We start from the raw sequence: 18,235 nt of genomic DNA on the forward strand, positions 1-18,235 counted from the left end.
GAGATGCTTACAGTGGTGCAATCGGCCTCTGTGATCCAGTCATCTAAGTACTGGGATGTGCGTGTGGATACTTGTATGGCTTGGAGTACTATTCTAGTACTTAACTTGTATTATACTGGCTAATATTAAACAGATCATTATCATCTTTGCAAACTCCTACCCAGACTCATTTAAACCTCCTTAACATTTAAGTCCGTTAGGTTTTAGAACCCAGGGATTCCATCTGGCATGAGCTGCCTTCTTAAGTAACTGACTGTCAGTAAACAGCTGCTACACTGCCAACAACACCCAGGGAAGCCTATAAGATGAACCTTACTCTGTCTCTAATGCCTGGCCCAAAGCCACTTCAGAGGCTGAGTCACAGGGCAGCATGACCCCATCCCTGCTTCTCCCTCACCTTCCTCCACCCCCAATACACTACCATTGAAGGTGATTGTATGAAACCCACTATAGCCTATGGCCCATTAATAAAATCACCTTCCCCACAAACCTCAGTTAATGTAGAACATGTTGATGCTTGTAGTTAAACTATAATAATTTATAGATGGAAATACAAAGCTTTAGTATACTTATTTTTCAAAAATAATCATATAAACATAACTATTTCTGAGAAACCTTAGGTACCAACTGGACACCCCCTTCCACCAAAATACACACACACACACACACACACACACACACACACACACACACACACACACACATAAACAAGCCCCAGTCATTGTAGCAGGGCATGGAAGGGCCTCTCTCACATTGTTTTTGGTATTGAAAACTGGAAGATGTACCAAGGTAGATTTTCCCTCTATCAAATTAATGGATAAATATATGAATATCTGTATTTTTCCTTGAAAATATCTTTAAAATGTTATGGAGATTAATGTCCCTGTATTTATATAATTCTATCCTTCCACAATTGGAATTGGTTGTACAAACTTCTATTCAAACTCAAGAAATTCCATTTAGCTGCATTCCATTCCTTTAATGATTCCCCTCAACCATGCAACACCAACACAGAAACCAAATACTCTACGTGAAAGTGCTTCTGAAGCTGAAAATCTTTAGGTAGACATAAACTTATTTTCCACACAGCCAAATGTATTAAATCATTCCTAAAATCACATTGCCCTGAATTGTCCAGCCTGCCTTGTTACTTTATTAAACAGTAAAGTGATCCTCAAATTCCAGAAAGGAGAAAACTTTCAGAGGGCCCCCATGAACAGAAAATCTCTATACAGAATAGCTGAAAATCAACAATGGCACAGGGTATAGTGGGAATTCAGCTGAGGGCCTTGGCCCCTGTTGGCAGCACAGATTCCTGCATGAAAGTTTTCTTCCCTCACTAAGGCACTAACCATTTTAAAACTGAAATATGAAAGCTGCTTCATGGGAGCTGGAAGTAGGGAATATGCCCTTTTCGATTATTAACCCATTCGATTCTGGCTACAGCTTGTTCAATTTTTATTCTCTCTGTAAAGACAAGCAACTTTCAATATTTGTAATCTCTGGTGAAGGACTGAATACACTTTCATTGTATATTCTTCTGCATTGTTTGAATTTCATATCATTGATGTGGATAACGTTTAAAATAAAAATTGTGAAGAGTTAATCCACAGCTCTTCAAAGAGAAAGCACCTTAGTGATAAGGCTTAATACAAGCTTTAATATACAGGCTTTAAACAGATGAGAAAAATGGAATCTCATGTCCAAGATTTTACCAGAGTTCATTGGCTCCCCAAGTGTTTACCCAGAATATAGTCTGTGCCAGGTGCTGTGTCAGGTGCTGGGGACACAGAGGTAAAACCAGTAGGCATGTCCCTGCCCTTAGGAAAGCTATAGCCTAGTCAAAGATGGCATTAGTAAAATAATCATATATTATTTGTAGCAATAATTATTTGCTACAAAGGAAAGTCACAGGGTTCCATGAGAATATAGATGAAGGAACCATAGCTAGTTCAGGGGAGAGTTGAGACAGGCAGTTCTGAGAACGTGACCAGTTATGCGGTGACAGGAGGATAAGGAGGGATCGCTCAGGCTGGAAAGGAGCACTCTCTGCACAAGGACCCTCCAAACTGTGTACGCCAGGCCTGGGAGCTTGGCCATCTGACTTCTAACCCAGGGTCCCTCTACTGCAGTGCCTGCCTCTTGGCTGGTCCTCCTAATATCAATGGGCTGCCAATTTTAAAGCACAACCATCAGTGCTCATAGACACCAAAATGCCTCTAAAGAATTAATACTGTAAATCAGAGTATAAGGTGCTGCTATCAAAACACTACCTCTCCCAAATGACCCATGTACCTATCTTAATATCCTGAATATTAGTAATCATTTATAAACTTGAATTAAGGCACAAATCAGAGTGACAAGAAGCAGAGAAAAGTTCCTTAATAGAAATCACTCTCCACTTACCCACCTATTCAACAATTGTTATTTAAAAAGCAATGTAGAGATGGGTGCAATCGCTCACACCTGTAATCCCAGCACTTTGGGAGGCTGAGATGGGAGGACTGCTTGAGTCCAGAAGTTGGAGACCAGCCTGGGCAATATTGTGAGACTGTGTCTCTACAAAATATTTAAAAATTAGCTGAGGGTGGTGGCAGGCACCTGTAGCCCCAGCTACTTGGGAGGCTGAGGTGGGAGGCTCACTTAACTGTCTTATGAGATTGGATGGGAGTAGAGAGGGTTTTGAGCTTCCCAGCAGGTCCTGGCAAGTGGGTCAGGATGGAGGGTAAGGGCTTCTGTAGAAGCTGGAGGAGGGGGGACTCCTAGAATGTGGGCTTGTCCATTGTGCCACTACATGTAGCTGATGGAACAATCATTCCCTCAACTCCTTACTTCTTTGTCTACCACACATTAGAGTCCCTTGACGTCTTCCTGGCCTCCTGCCAGGCACCTCCCACTGGATTACAGGAATCCTCTCTGCCTCCCCTCCAGCCATTCAGCCTCCCTGTGATCTCTCCCCTTGACCCCAGCTGGCTTGGCTCAGAACTTGCACAGAGTGGGGCATCAGATGTGTCAGAATTCTTTCTCCTCATGCCAGACCTTCCTTCCCTTCTCCACCCCATCACTGGCAGCACTCCCATATCCTCCCACCTGCAACACTACTTGCCCTTCACACCTGAATCTGTCTTTGTTTGTGGAGGGTTACTAAGAACATCATGCTGCGTGCATGTTCCCTCCTTCTCCACTTGACAATTCATCGGCAGTTTCACTTGGAGTCACTAACTGTTCTCTCCTTGTTGGCTGCTGTGGCCTCAGGGGCCCTAGGTTCCCTCCCTATACCTCTGACTTGTTTTCTTCTGGAAGCCTCTTCCACGTGCTCCATTCTTCTCTGTATTCTTGTTTTTAACTTTCAGGTTCAGGGGTGTATGTGTAAGCTTGTTAAACAGGTAAACCGCGTGTCATGGGGGTTCGGTGGACAGATGATTTCATCACCCAGGAGATAAGCACAGTACCTGATAGGCAGTTTTTCAATCCTTACCCTCCTCCCTCCCTCTAGTGTTCTTTAATATTCAGTCTCTGCCTTTTCTCTGATGTTACTGCTCCCCCTGAATGTTGATTTCTCCCCATGACTTTAAGTATCTCTTATTTTGAGAGCAATTCTTCAAACCTTATCAGCAACTTTACAACCAGACTGCATTATTTTACCTTAAAGAGAGGAAGCCAAGAAAGATAGATATAGGCTCAAATCCCTGCTCCAATGCTTATTAGCACAATTAACTAACCTCTTGGAGCCTCCGTATTTCCTCATCTGTAAAATGGGGGTAAAACCATGAAGCTGCTCTCAGGAAATCACCTGGCCTTGACTCACCCATTAATTCAGTGCAGTTCCAGTCCTTATCACCAGTACATCCTTTCTACTGCTAACCTACTCCAGGTCTAATCACCTATCACCCATACCTGGATAGAAACTCCCTTCTAATAGTTTCCATCTAATAGTTGCCATTCGTACCCTTACTTGTCTCTCAATCCTTTCTGTCTATGGCTGACTAATCTTTCTAAAATAAATGTCTAACATGTTTCCACACTGATGAAATATCAATAAGTCCAGACAAAGTCTAACGCCTTCTGCCTGGTTTTTAGATTCTCCATTATTTGACCTCTCTCATCATGGCCGCACATCGAGTCTCCCCTCTAGCCATGAAGGTGTCCTTACCATTTCACCAGCTCACATCAGGCAGCATAACACACAGGTTAAAAGAGTTAGAGTGTATTCTAGTCTCAAGACCATGGTGGAATCCAGCTGATATTTAATGCACATGCAGCCTTGAGCAAGCTGCTTAACCTCTCTGTGACTCAGTTTCCTCATATGTAAAACTGAAATAGTAACAATTCTTATCTGGTTCAATTGTTTGGATAACTGTTTTAAGGATAAGTTAATGCATGTGAACCAATAACTGCTTGGCAAGTGATAAGTGCTGGGCAAATGGCAGTTATTGTTATCATCATCACCATCACATTCCCTTCCACTTCTGAGCCTTGCAACTTGCCATTCCCCCTGCCTAGAAGCCTCTTCTCTGCCCAAGTCCTGTCTTCCCTACCCTTGAAGATTTAGCTCAAGATACACTATTTGCATCTGCTTTAGCTCTTCTTATCTTCTCAACTCTTGTGTTGGTATTTCTCACTTTAACACTGAACCATGTATTCTGAGTTGGAGGGTTACTGAGTTCCTTTCTAAGTGTACATTATGTCTTATCAACGAAGCTATAAACTTATCAAGAGGCAGAGGTCATTTCTACTCCCCATAGTGCCTATACAGTAGCAGAGAGGGGCTCAAAAATCACCGCTGATTCACATTTTTGTTTCCATTTTCCAGCTGTCAATTAAAGTCTAATTTAAACGAGAATAAAATACATTTTTAATACTTTAAGTTTTTTTTTTTAAGCTGGAATCAAGAACATACTTAATAAATCAGAAGACTTAAGTTTCCATCTGGATGGCTACTAAGTGGCCGGGACTCCATGGGAGGTCAATTAGGCCTGCTGAGCATCTAGTTTCTTATCATGAGAATACCATGCACCCTACAGGGTTATTGTGAGAGTGCACCCTACAGGGTTATTGTGAGAGTCAAATTAGATATCAAATGTTAGAGCAATTTAGGCAAACCACAAAACAATACAAAACATTTTCTAAATTAAAAAATCTGACAAATCAATAACTAATTTTTAACTTTTACAAATAGCTCTTCTAGATGTACAAGAGAAAAACAAATAATTTGTCCTGAGCCATGATCAGATTCTTATTTAATAACATATCTCAAATACTGAAATAAAGGCAATCATGGATGAAAAAAATCCTTTCCTCACAACATTTATAAAACAGCCAAATGTGAACTCCATGAGGGCAGGGTCCAGGCCTGTTTGAGTTACCACCCATCCCCATCCCCATCCCCAGAGCCTCAACATAGTAGTTGCTTAACAAGTATCTGAGATAAATGTATGAATTTGTGCATGAATAAACACAAAAGTATTATTTGATGGCACAAAACCAACATTGTCTGAGTTTTATTATTTGATCATCAGAAATTCTGTTGACAGCACAGGTCAGAAAACTGATTAGAATAACACAATTTAAACTTTAGGTCATTTAGATTATTATTGTCATCAACCAGGAGTTGTACAAGTTAAAAAAAAAAAAAAAAAAACACATATACGCAAAACCCTGAGCTGCTTCCTGTAAGACACCTGCAACAAAACAAGGCTGCTCATGAGAGGTTTCCTAAGGAAGACATGGACATTCTTTAAACACCTTTTATAGGTCTATTAAATACAGGCTCCCATTTTTCTTTCTGTAATGATGGATTATTCACTTCAGGAAATGAATATTCAGATGTCTGTTGCTTGCCATGCTGTCACACCATGACATACATTCTTACAATCCCTTTAATTATGAAGTATAATAATGGCGCTTTTAAAGAGACCTGCAATAGAGTCACCTAACAAGGTATAGTGTTTATGATAACAGAAAGTGTGATTCTGATTAGAGATAAACAATGGATCATCTATGAATGAAGTTTAGCTGTCTCTTTTGGGGAGAATATGGCATTGTGCTAGCAGATCCAGTTACAGTGCCAACTTATATCTCAGAACATAGTATTTGACAAGTTTGATTGTGGTAAGATCTTAGGTACAATACAATGCTACAGGTGGTCAGAAGAGGGAGACTATTTCTGAGGTGCCGGTTTGGAAGATGGTTAGGAAAGGCTTCATAGACAAGGCAGGGACTATTTATTGGATGCTTATTGCAGTGTCATCTACAGGGAGGTGGGGACTTATAGAATCTTCCAAATACCAGGAACTGTGACAGGTGCTCTATGTATCTGATTTCAATATATCTTCATAAAATCTTGATAGGTAAACATTATTATCTGCATTTTATCAATGAGAAAACTGATGCTTAGAAAAGTTAAATAACTTATCTAAGATTACACAGTTAAGAAGGGGCAGAGCCTGAATTTGAACACAGATATGACAACAATGCCTATGAACAAGTTGACTGCCCTCATTTCAAATATTAAAACAAAATATTTTGATTTTACAAAATGTGTAGATAGAGGCTGGATCAGGCAGGCATTCCAGGTGAGCAAAACAGCTTGCGCAAGATTTAGGGATAGGAAAGTAACAGAGATATTCAGTCTAGAATGCAACCGGTTAGATGAAGTTGAATGCAAAAAAACTAGAGAATTTGGACTATTAGGGAGAAACTGAAGATAACTATAGCTTGGCAGAGCAGGCTGTACATTCATAAAACATATTACAAGGAAACAGTTTAGTTAAAAATAAAGAGCTCTACTTGTTCTAGGGAGTGGAGAGCACTCTAATGCAACGTGTGCGCAGACCTCAAAATAAACATACAAACGTTCCCTAGCAACTGCGATAATAGTCACAGCTGATCTGTGATCTAAATCCAAGCTAAAAGGACACCTGGCCATATTCTCTGAGTGTCTGATTATGAGCTCTGATACCAGACCACCCCAAGATCTTAGAAAAAAAATCCACATAAGGCATGAAGTTGAGCTTCCAGTTCTACAAGGCAACTGCCTCATTTTCATTGCTTTCTAAACTCTAGTTTTCCAGTGCTTTTTTATGGGATAATAATTTTGTAAGTAAGTAGAAGAGCAAGCCACACAGCCTAGGTCAGTCATCAAAGAATAGAAAAGCAGATTTTTTTCCTGAAGTTGTATTCCTGTCTCTAGGGGTTCCAGTTGCTTCTCTTGATGCATGAAATAATTCCATCTATGTCTAATCTCTGGCTGCCCAAGATAAAGCAAAACAGGGGAGTCAGGTCCAGAAAATGCAGCCTACTTTCTGCTTCTTGTCCCTCCCCTAGAGAAGGTTTGACAGGTGAGGATTTACATAAGCCTGTGAATCAAGCAATTTCTGTTAACAGGCACTATAGGATCCATGAGGAAGACTGTACTTGACTAGCCATGTGACTTGGAGCTCTTAACCTTTCTTGCACTCCTTTTCTTTATTTGTAAAATCTGTTGGCCTTGAGAATCCTTTAGTTCTGCAATTCTAATATTATATGCTATTCTTTAGTGAAGGGTATTAAATAATGTGCTTAAGGACAGATGTTCAATTGGGAAATACAGGGGTTAAGAGCATGGGCTCTGAAGTCCCATAGACCTGAGACCTAATTCTGGTTGCACATCTACAGGCAGGCTGCTTAATCCTTCCAAATGTGACATTTTTAGATTCGTTTAACGGATATAAAAAAATGATACCAACTTCGTAAGATAGCAGTGAGGATTAAATGAAGGTATGTGTATAGGTGCATGGTTTGGTGCCTGGCACATGGTACATCAACAGGAGGCAGTGATTTGTATTATTTTATGAATGCCAACAGCTTCGAAAGAATCTTTGCTTGGACTCAGAATGATAGAGTAATTCTGAATTCTGTGCTGACCACTGTGTGTGTTTTTTGTTTGTTTGTTTTTTGTTTTTTTTTTGCAGAGAATCTTGCTGTGTTATCCAGCTGGAGTGCAGTGGCATGATCTCGGTTCACTGCAACCTCCACCACCTGGGTTCACACAATTCTTCTGTCTCAGCCTCCCGAGTAGCTGGGACTACAGGTGCACCCCACCACACCCAGCTAATTTTTATATTTTTAGTAGAGATGGGGTTTTATCATATTGGTCAGGCTGGTCTCAAACTCCTGACCTCAGGTGATCCACCTGCCTCAGCCTCCCATAGTGCTTGGATTTACAGGTGTGAGCCACCATGCCCAGCCTGAGCACTAGTTTGAGAAGTTACACATATCATATTAATCTTGCTTATCTTCCTCAAAGAAAAGAACCTGCAACATTATTTTACACTGTGGCATTTTCTTTGGACTCAAATGCATGGTTGGTTTAGGTCCATGTTCCAGTCAAATAAAGAGGAATCTTGATAGCAAGAGCACATACTTGTAACAACCCTGACAGATTAAGAGCTTATCTAAAGCATATATGGTTATTGATGATATGATTATGGTATAAGAACGAGAAATTCTGGCCAGTCACAGTGGCTCACACCTGTAATCCCAGCACTCTGGGAGGCCGAGGCGGGTGGATCATCAGGTCAGGAGATGGTGACCTTCCTGGCTAACACAGTGAAACCCCGTCTCTACTAAAAATACAAAATGCACCTGTAGTCCCAGTTACTCGGGAGGCTGAGGCAGGAGAATCAGTTGAACCCAGGAGGCAGAGGTTGCAATGAGCCAAGATCACGCCACTGCACTCCAGCTGGGTGACAGAGTGAGACTCCTTCTCAAAAAAAAAATGAGGAATTCTGAGCTCTGCTGAACAATCATCCCAGAAGCCTTTCTACTTCCTTCCATAGGGCATTCATTCCTTAGGTGTAAACCAAACAGACAGCAGTTTTTGCAGTGGCTCTGTGAAAGGACCACCATTTTCTACAGTCTATTGTTGTACATTAGTGCTTTACTCCTGGTGACAATCTGTCTCTTCACACTTACATTTGGTTAAAAGAAAGGATCACATAAGATATGAGGATAAATTTGCAAAATGACTCTTCAAAATTACCTTCCAGCCTGCTTAAAATAAGATATTTGATGCTAATATTGCTATCCCAGGTTACTGAAGAACCTAAATGTTCCCTAAAAAGACTGGGACAAAGGCATACCTGCTTATCCTGAAGTACCTCAAGAATACTTGTCCTCTTTAGTCTTATGTCCCTAAACCCCAGGAACACTGATACTTGTGACTTTCTGTTTCTCTGTAGCCGCGTCCTTTCTTGCACCACAAGGAAATAGTAGTATGTTGTAGACATTATCAATCCCAATATTGCTATCATTTTATAGGCAGATATTCTGGAACTAATATTAGGGGAACCCCTAATGTTGCACACATTATACACCCAGTATACAGCTCGGCTGCCAGGGTATTTTTAAAAACAGGATGCCATTTTCAAATGGTCAAGTAATTAAATTTTCAGAAAATAATATATGTCTATTTCTGTAGATCAGGAGTCTAAAAAGCAAATGAAAACATGTATAGGGTGATGTGAATATCATCAGACCATTATGAAGGTCAGGCCAGTATGAATATCATAAGGCCAGTATGACGATAAGATAAGCATGTGACAAGCTAGTACATGTATTCCCCAACCTAAAGGCTTTCAAACATTTTAAACACGTAGTTCAGGTCTAACAAAATTAGTCTGTGTTCTAATAAAAGAACCCCCTTTTGTTCTAGGCATGAAAATACTGAATAAAATTTAACATAAAAAATAAAATACATAGGTAAGCTTTAAAGAAGAGAAATTCCCAAGTAACCTAAAGGGGAGGGAACTCTTAAGTCCTCTGGTGAGCAAGGCTGAGAGAGAATGACTCACGGGGATATCAGAAACAGATATAACAGCTAGGAACTAGGAATTGAATTCTCTAAATGAGAAAGGAATCCTGGCTACAGGCCCTGTGCTGAGTTACTAGTTTAAAGCCAGGAGCTACTCAGAACTGATCATCCACAAACATAAGCCTTGACAACTGCCCACCTGTCCAGAACAATAGCAAGGAAGCTTTCTTTCTGGCTGGAGCCATGAGTGTAAAAATGCACAACGCATGAGAAAAATAAATTCCAAACTTGTGACACTGGGCACTCAAGGACCAAATTTATTCCTGTAGAGTGGAAGCACCAAGCCAAGATATTAATGCCGTTGCAATCTGAATGACCGCAGGCAGCGACATACTAAAAACCACTTGGTAGAGGCAGATCTACAACATTGGGGAAAAGGACCCTCATGGAAAACAATCTTCATTGAAGATGAATTTCAAGCCACATTTTTAAAACCTAATCAGGAAGTAAAATAGCATGTGGGAGAGTCAGTGTTACAAATATGGGAGAAATTTTACTTCAAGAATTAAAGACAGGCTGGGTGCAGTGGCTCACACCTGTAATTTGTCTATCCTCTTTTGCACCTTGGGTTGAGTAGTGAAGAAAGAAACAGAGGTGAAGAAGGAGGCCAAGGCAGGTGAATCAGTTGAGCCCAGGAATTCAAGACCAGCCTGGGAAACATGATGAAACCCGGTCTCCACCAGAAATACAAAAATGAGCCAGGCATGGTGGCTCTCACCTGTGATCCTAGCTACTTGGGAGGCTGAGAGGTAGGAGGATCACCTGATCCCAGGAGATCAAGGCTTCAGTGAGCTGTGATCATGCCACTGCACTCCAGCCTGAGTGACAGGCCAAGATCCTGTCTCAAAGAAAAAAATAACTGAAACAATAGAAAAGTGGGAAGGAGACTTTTAAAAAATTTAAAAAATAAAAGACACAAAAGAAAAAATAAAAAACCCAAATCAAAAATAGGCGAAAATACAAACTACACGTAACTGCATACAGACTTAAGTGACTAGAAGATAGATCTGAGGCCTTTACTCAGAATACAGCACAGAAAAATACAGAGATGGGACACATGAAAGATAAGAATCCTGAGAAACAAAAATGCTAGTTACTGTTTCAGTTCCCTGATGCAGACTCAGCTCTCTAAACCTGACATATCTTTTAAAATAAAATACTATAAAATGATGCACGTCTACAAGCATGAGGCACTGTTTTAAACATATTGTTAGCATGAGAATACTCACACTCAGGGACTCTGATAATTATTAGCCATAGTAATGGAGTCCTGTAAAAGGGTTTCATTTTCCCTACTGGATACAAACACAATTTTCTACATTCACAATAAGGAAAAAGTATACGTAACTGAAAAATGTGTAAGTGATTCTATTCCCTGCTACCTTCCCTGGCCACTCTGTTAGTGTAGTTAATAAGGAGACAGTAGGTACAGGAGGCTGAGCTCCTGATTTCTTCGTGGGAACAGCACTCACAGCTCACACTTTCCCCAACAACTCTATCCTAGGCAACTCTGGAGGCCCTGAGGTGTGGCCTAGGTCTTTGACTCTTACGTCACTTGTGTGGGGAACCTCAGTCCATTATAGAGTTCAGGGAGTATGCTTGCATACTGAGCACTTTAATCTGTTATGGCAACTTTGAGTGAAATGTGAGTGGTCTATGACCTTGCTCAGGCTCCAAACGTGGACCATGAACATCAGTTGGTTTAGTTCATAAAAGACCTTCCCTGTGAAGGTTGATGGGATCATGAGGTCAAGAGATCGAGACCATCTTGACCAACATGGTGAAACCTCGTCTCTACTAAAAATACAAAATTTAGCCAGAAGTGGTGGTGCATGCCTGTAGTCCTGGCTATTCAGGAAGCTCAGGCAGGAGAATTGCTTGAACCCAGGAGGTGGAGGCTGCAGTGAGCTGAGATTGTGCCACTGCACTCCAGCCCAGGTGACACAGCGAGACTCTGTCTCAAAAAAAAAAAAAAAAAAAAAAAAAAAAAAAAAGTTAACCAAAGTTAACACACTCAATAAAAGCAGACCCAAAATCCTTTTTTCTAACATATAAAATATCTTCCCCAAATAAAGTTAAATGTTATTTTTTTTAAAAAAACAGAGTGTTGTAAAGGCATCTGTAGGAAAACGAATGGCAACAAAACAGACCAAACAACAACTTTGAAACCAAGGTGTGCTAACCATTCCTGTGAGAGGAACCAGGGAAAATGACAAAAGGTGAATAAACTGTGTGTGAAGTTTTCCTTCTCTAGCTAAGGGGATGTATTTACCAGGCTGCAGCTGCCAAATAGGAAATTAGAAACTAGATTGAGAAAAATGAGTCATTAGAAAGAATTCAGGGGCAGGTTATTCTGATTGTTGATGAACCTGTCTTTGTACTTTTGCACCTCGGGGTGAGTGGTGAAGAAAGAAACAGAAATGTGAGCAGCAGAAACGCATAATCCTCAGAGCTTGCCTGGAGGACTGACAACCAACACCCAATCAGTTGTGGCAGCTCCAGTTAAACTGTGTAGAGCCCCAGGACAAAATGAAAATCGCAGGTGTTACTGACACCTGATGGAAATCCAGTCTGTTTACAAGGGAAGAGTAGCAAAAACATCTCATCAGAATGTCCTAGAATTAACTAGAACTCTCAATCCCACAAAAAAGCACATGCAAAGGTGTGCAACAGAAACGGGAGTGTCTCAGGGGAAAGCACGGGAAGAAGAGACTGACTGGGAGCTGGAAGTATTTCACACTTATGAGCAGTCCTGCCTTAACTGACTGTGCCCCACCAGAATAACATCTCAGTCACTAGGATCTGCAGCTGTTGGCATTTTCTGCTTTAGCCTTGCCTCCTGGTTGCAGGTTTCCTTTAAGGAAATCATATTTCTACTGTATATTCCCAGAAAAACAGGCTCCCAAGCTTAACCTCAACCCTCTTCCTTTAACCTTTCACTCTGCTTTTACAGCATCGTGATAGCAGTGCCATTTAACACTTTTCACATTGCCCTTTATATTTGTTATGTGGGCCATACCTCTGTATGCCTAGCATCATGTACGGCCGATTGCAGAAACTCCAGAAAAAAAAAAAAAAAAAAAGAAAAAAGAAAGAAAGAAAGAAAAAAGGGTTCCTTGCTCATATTTTTTTTTGATTATCCACTCTATAGTCTTTAGCCAAAGCACAAATAGATATTAAGCTTCAAAAACTCTACTTGTAAATCCTAGAGAATAAAAATGAATATTATTTTATCATTTCTACCTAACCAGGAATAATCTACATTAACATAACAGCATCTTAGGGCTCTACTCATATTAAGATAAAACTAATCTTTTTTTCAATCCAATAAATATTGAGCAATTACTACGTGGAAGACACGAAGTAGATGCTATAGGGGAGTCTGTCTTTAAGGGACTCATGGTATAGTAAAAGTTTGCATTCTGAGAGACGAAATCACTGTAGCAAAATGAGAATTTAGTGTGATAACTTTTCATGCACTGAAGCTCATTCTTTGAAAAGTGTACATGGCAAGCTGTTCAATATGTCCTGAAAAACAATATAGTGTGGTAGTTCTTATTTTCTTAATCTGTAAAATGAGCATAATAGGAGCATCTACCTCATAGTTACATTATCATCACAGCACATAAGGGCTCCATATGTGCTTAGAATATAGTGTTTTCAGTAAACGTAGCTGTTACTATTAATGTGTTATAGCCACATTAGAACTATTATTAGAACTATTGATACAAATATTAATAATAGAGCTATTAATACTCTTTTCTAATACAGATTATACTAATCTATTCTTTTACTAGAACCTATTACAGTCACCTTTTAATAATCTATTAGTATTGCTTAGGGTAGACAATAGAGTACTATAGCACATGGGTCCAACAATATCACCTTGCTAATGGTATGATTACACAGTTTCTGCCCACATCGCAATGTTCAAATAAACAGATTTACTCAGAAGCCATCAAGTCTTAGGAGATGTAAAGTGGCCTTAAAAATTGGAAATCATGTGACTGGGTAATTATTTTTATGGTTTTCCATCAAAATGGTATGGCTCAATTCTTTTCTTTCTTTCTTTTCTTTTTTTTTGACACAGGGTCTCATCGCTGTTTCAGGCTGGAGTGCGGCAGCACAATCACAGCTCACTATAATTTCAACCTCCCAGGCTCAACTGATCCTCCCACCTTAGCCTTCCAAGTAGCTGGGGCCACATAGGTGCATGCCACCATGCCTGTCTAATTTTTAAATTTTTTGTAGAGACAGGGTCTTGCTATGTTGCTCAGGCTGGTCTCAAACTCCTGGCCTCAAGTGATCCTCCCTCCTCAGCCTTCCAAAGTGCTGGGATTACAGGCATTAGCCACCATGCCTAGCCATTTTTAATATCTTTTATCCAATTAAAAAAAATTGGAGGTAGTACCCAACCAAAGTTCATTTAAATGCATGAAAGTGCTTTCGGTCACACTCTGACATTCACTGGGAGCAAAAAGCTCTATCTAATTCAGAATTGTCACCCAAAATGCCAACAGTATGCCTTTTGAGAAACATTAAGATGACATTTTTAAGTCAAGAGCGTCCACAGAGAAAAAATAAAATGCAATGGTTGTGAAAACCTCCTGTAATTTTCTAGTATGCAGATTGCTAATTCAATGTATCAGAAACACTATGCAGTATGTTCTTATGAGGTTAGACACACCTGTACTAAAACAGGTATCTCAGATTCGTATGATCTCCAAATTGAGGGAATTATAAAGTATAATGAAAGAGGAGATACAAAGATACATATGGACACAGGAGAACATGGGTTGGGTTATGGAGTTTTTATTTGAATAGGACTGATTAAGATAGTTCATATTTTGAGAAAAAGTAGTATGTTTCCACCTAAGAGGCAGTGATCACTTAAAGTCAACTGTGATTATAAACAATGAATAGAAACATAAATACTCAGCTGATTTTAAGAAGTTATTCAAATGAAAAGAAAATGTTTTCTTTTTCTTTTTAGTTTCACTCTTTCAAATTGTTAGTTTACGTACTATCTTTTATGTTTTCATTGCAGGAGAGATGTTATACTCAGTCAATTCTACCAGAGAATAATCAAGGAACCAAAACTCCCCACTAATTCTATGTAATCAACTATTCTCATGCATTGGGACTCTTCTTTCAAAGCATCTGAACTGAACCACAGCCAATATGTATACTTGAATGTGCTGCTTCATAAACACTGTTTCACAGTCTACAAGGCATGCTGATTCGTAATAGACACCAGGAGTCCTTGCTACACACACACGGGATCCCTAGTCAGCCCCATTGCTATAGGTGGCTTATTCCTTCTCCATCAGTCTACAGATGTGGCCTTTCCTTGTTCAGCAAGATTTTGCTAAATTTCACTACTTCATTTTAATCCTGTACTGCCTCCTAGAACCCAAGCAGCACACCCTCCCCACCATATTCCCAGCAACTCAATATTCCTTTTAGATACTGAAAAACCAGTGCGCAAAAGTTGAATTCATTCATCAGAAAGAAGCAACCTATATTAATATAAGCTCTATTACTGATTAGGAAATAAGACTTTCCCCTTTTGAACAGTAGATGCCACTCCTTGTTGAGCTTCCCTGCAATGCAGAGGTTTTTCCCCTGAAAAACATGTGAAACAGCAGGAACTTTCCAGAGCTGCTGATTAAGCAGTTAAAGAGGCCCCAAAGTCCCGATCCTTAGGAAAGCTGCCTAATCTCTGCCTCATTTTCTGAAGCTGTGCAATGGGAATGAAGAACTTGCCCCCTGTCTGTGTATAAGTGGAGAATGCCGGGTCCCTAACCATATAGAAGAGATAGTTAAATCTCTGTGAAAACACTTCGTATTCTTAAAAGATAGACACAAAGTAACCCTCAGTGATGTTATTCTACAACAGTCTCCGGTTGTGTAAAGGAAATGGAACGAAACAGGTTACAACACTTGCCACGCCACACCCAGCATATATCAGGTACACAGAAAGGTCAGAGTGAGCTCACGCTCTAAAACGGAGGTCATCACAGGGTGGCGGCAGGGCTGGGGAGGAGGAGGGCTAGCTCCAATCCTACAGATAAAGGTGCCAAACCAAACTGACACAGCTACTGCTTTCCTTCTTTCGGCACTTGTCCCAGGCCACACAAATCCCGTTTTGTAACCCTACGCGTCCGGTCACCAGATACATTCCCGGGGGAAGGGGCAGTAACAGTGTTACCGACAGGGAGGAGGAGTCGCCAAGAAACACAGTTAAACTCAGAACGCACAGTATTGCCTGGGTCGCGATAGTAGGAAGAGCGCACGTCCAGAGCCTGGGGAGTCCGCGGCAGGGTCCAGGCCCCGGAAACGCAGGGCCGGACGCTGGGGGACACAAACCGCTCGACCCAGGAGCACGCGCGGCCTGGAGCAAAGCGGCGAAAGACAGTACTCACTCTGCGTGGACTCAAGACCCTGGAAACCTCGGCTTGGTTTTCAGGAGGTCTGCATTCCTGGCTGGGCACGGCTCCCACGGTTTCCGCTTGGAGCCACAGCCCAGCTCTCTGAGTGCGACGGGGCGGGGCGGTCCCGGGAAGGCGACGCAGGATGCTCCCCGCCCCTCTGCCCGGCAGCCCCGCCCCAGGAGCCCGGGATGCGTGGGGAGGGAGGTGCCGTTCCGTGGACTCGTCATGAGCCTGGCATCTGGAGACTGGCTCACTCAATAACGCAGCCTGTGATGTGGACCACGTGCTGTGTGGGCTGCGCACCGCCGGCTGATGACAGGTTACCGCTCCCTCGGCTGTCACCCTGTGACTACCAGAATAAGGGAACGACGGTGGGTGCTCTTCGCAAATACGCTCCCCCCAAGACTTCTTTTGAAACTATAAAGTGGATTAATAATGACTACAACCAGGGATTTGCAAATGCAGTTAAAACTATGTAATGGATTTCTTTAAAGAGTAGTTTAACAGTGAGAATTCTACCGGATTACTTTATATTATATTACAAACTTCAAAATTAATAAGAATAGATTTGAAGCCACTGAATACAATATAAATTCATGAGTCTATACTGATGTAAATAAATGAATGAATAAATAAATAGAGGAGTTAAGCCACTCTTTCATATAGAAGAAGGTCAACTAATAAATATTGAATGAATGACGGAGTCGGAGAAAATAATTATAAAAATTTAAAAAATAAATGAAAAGCCGTACACCAACCACATTATAGGTTCTGAACCCTAAACTTGGGGTGTGAATGAAGGAGATGGTGATGGTCACTGTTTGAGGAACAGAGACCTCAGGACAGGCTGGACAGTGCTGTGTTGAGTCATGACAAGTGATGGCCAGTGGCATGAAAAAGGTGAACTCATCCACACAACTTTTTACCCCACCAGGCAGCCAAGGCAAGTAGGGCCCTCTGATGTCCCCTTCAGGGTACTCCTCACAGCCACCTTATTTTTTTTCTTTTATTTCTGTCAAAAATGTAGTGAAATAACAGCCCTTCCAACTTTAAGATTCTAACATTTCCAGAGCAGAACACCCCATCCTTTATATATATATATATATATATATATATATATATATATATATATATTTTTTTTTTTTTTTTTTTTTTTGAGATGGGAGTCTTGCTCTGTGGCCCAGACTGGAGTGCAGTCACGTGATAGCTCACTGCAACCTCCGCCTCCTGGGTTCAAGCAATACTCCTGCCTCAGCCTCCTGAGTAGCTGGGATTACAGAGGCGCACCACCACACCTGGCTAATTTTTGTATTTTTAGTAGAGACAGGGTTTCACCATGTTGGCCAGGCTGGTCTCGAACTCCTGACCTGAAGTGATCTGCCCACCTCAGCCTCCCAAAGTGCTGGGATTACAGGCGTGAGCCACCATGCCCGGACTTAGAATTCTTCTTAATGGAAGTATAGCTTATATATCCCTTTTTGTTGTTGTTGTTGATCGTTAGTATTGTTATTCCTTTTTAAAAATAAACTAAAACTCAGCTCATCTAGGTTTCACTGACATTAATTTCTCCTGTGACAAAAACAGCACAGGGTGACTAATTTGGGCCACACCCCGTAGGGATGGGCCCTGGGCCCCACAGCTTCCAGAGTTAGGCAGCTTAATGATGCCTATCTCTGAATGTATTTCTGTGCTCCTGAAGAGTACAGATGAGTAATCACATGGTTATAAAACAAATTTTCTGGCAGGGCATGGTAGCTCACTCCTGTAATCCCAGCACTTTGGGAGGTCGAGGTGGGTGGATCACTTGAGCTCAGGAGTTGGAGAGCAGCCTGGGCAACATGGTGAAACCCTGTCTCTACTAAAAATACTAAAATTAGCTGTGTGTGATGGTGTGCACCTGTAATTCCAGCTACTCGGGTGGCTTCAGGCAGGATTATCGCTTGAACCC

At 41.1% G+C, this 18,235-nt stretch overlaps 1 protein-coding gene across 11 annotated transcripts in view; it reads right to left on the reverse strand.

Moving 5' to 3' along the window:
• Positions 1-18,235, reverse strand: part of CAST (calpastatin) — a 111,969-nt gene that overhangs the window by 51,817 nt on the left and 41,917 nt on the right. For 3 of the 11 annotated variants that reach the window (XM_010353754.2, XM_030927277.1, XM_030927276.1), the window contains exon 1: positions 16,279-16,529. The exons of the other annotated variants lie outside the window; for them this stretch is intronic. The gene's annotated coding sequence lies outside the window, so the exon portion shown is untranslated. Of the gene's footprint in view, positions 1-16,278; positions 16,530-18,235 lie in introns of those variants that run through there. 11 annotated transcript variants of the gene reach the window in all.

Source organism: Rhinopithecus roxellana, chromosome 3 (assembly GCF_007565055.1).
Source record: "Rhinopithecus roxellana isolate Shanxi Qingling chromosome 3, ASM756505v1, whole genome shotgun sequence".
Taxonomy (NCBI): domain Eukaryota; kingdom Metazoa; phylum Chordata; class Mammalia; order Primates; family Cercopithecidae; genus Rhinopithecus; species Rhinopithecus roxellana.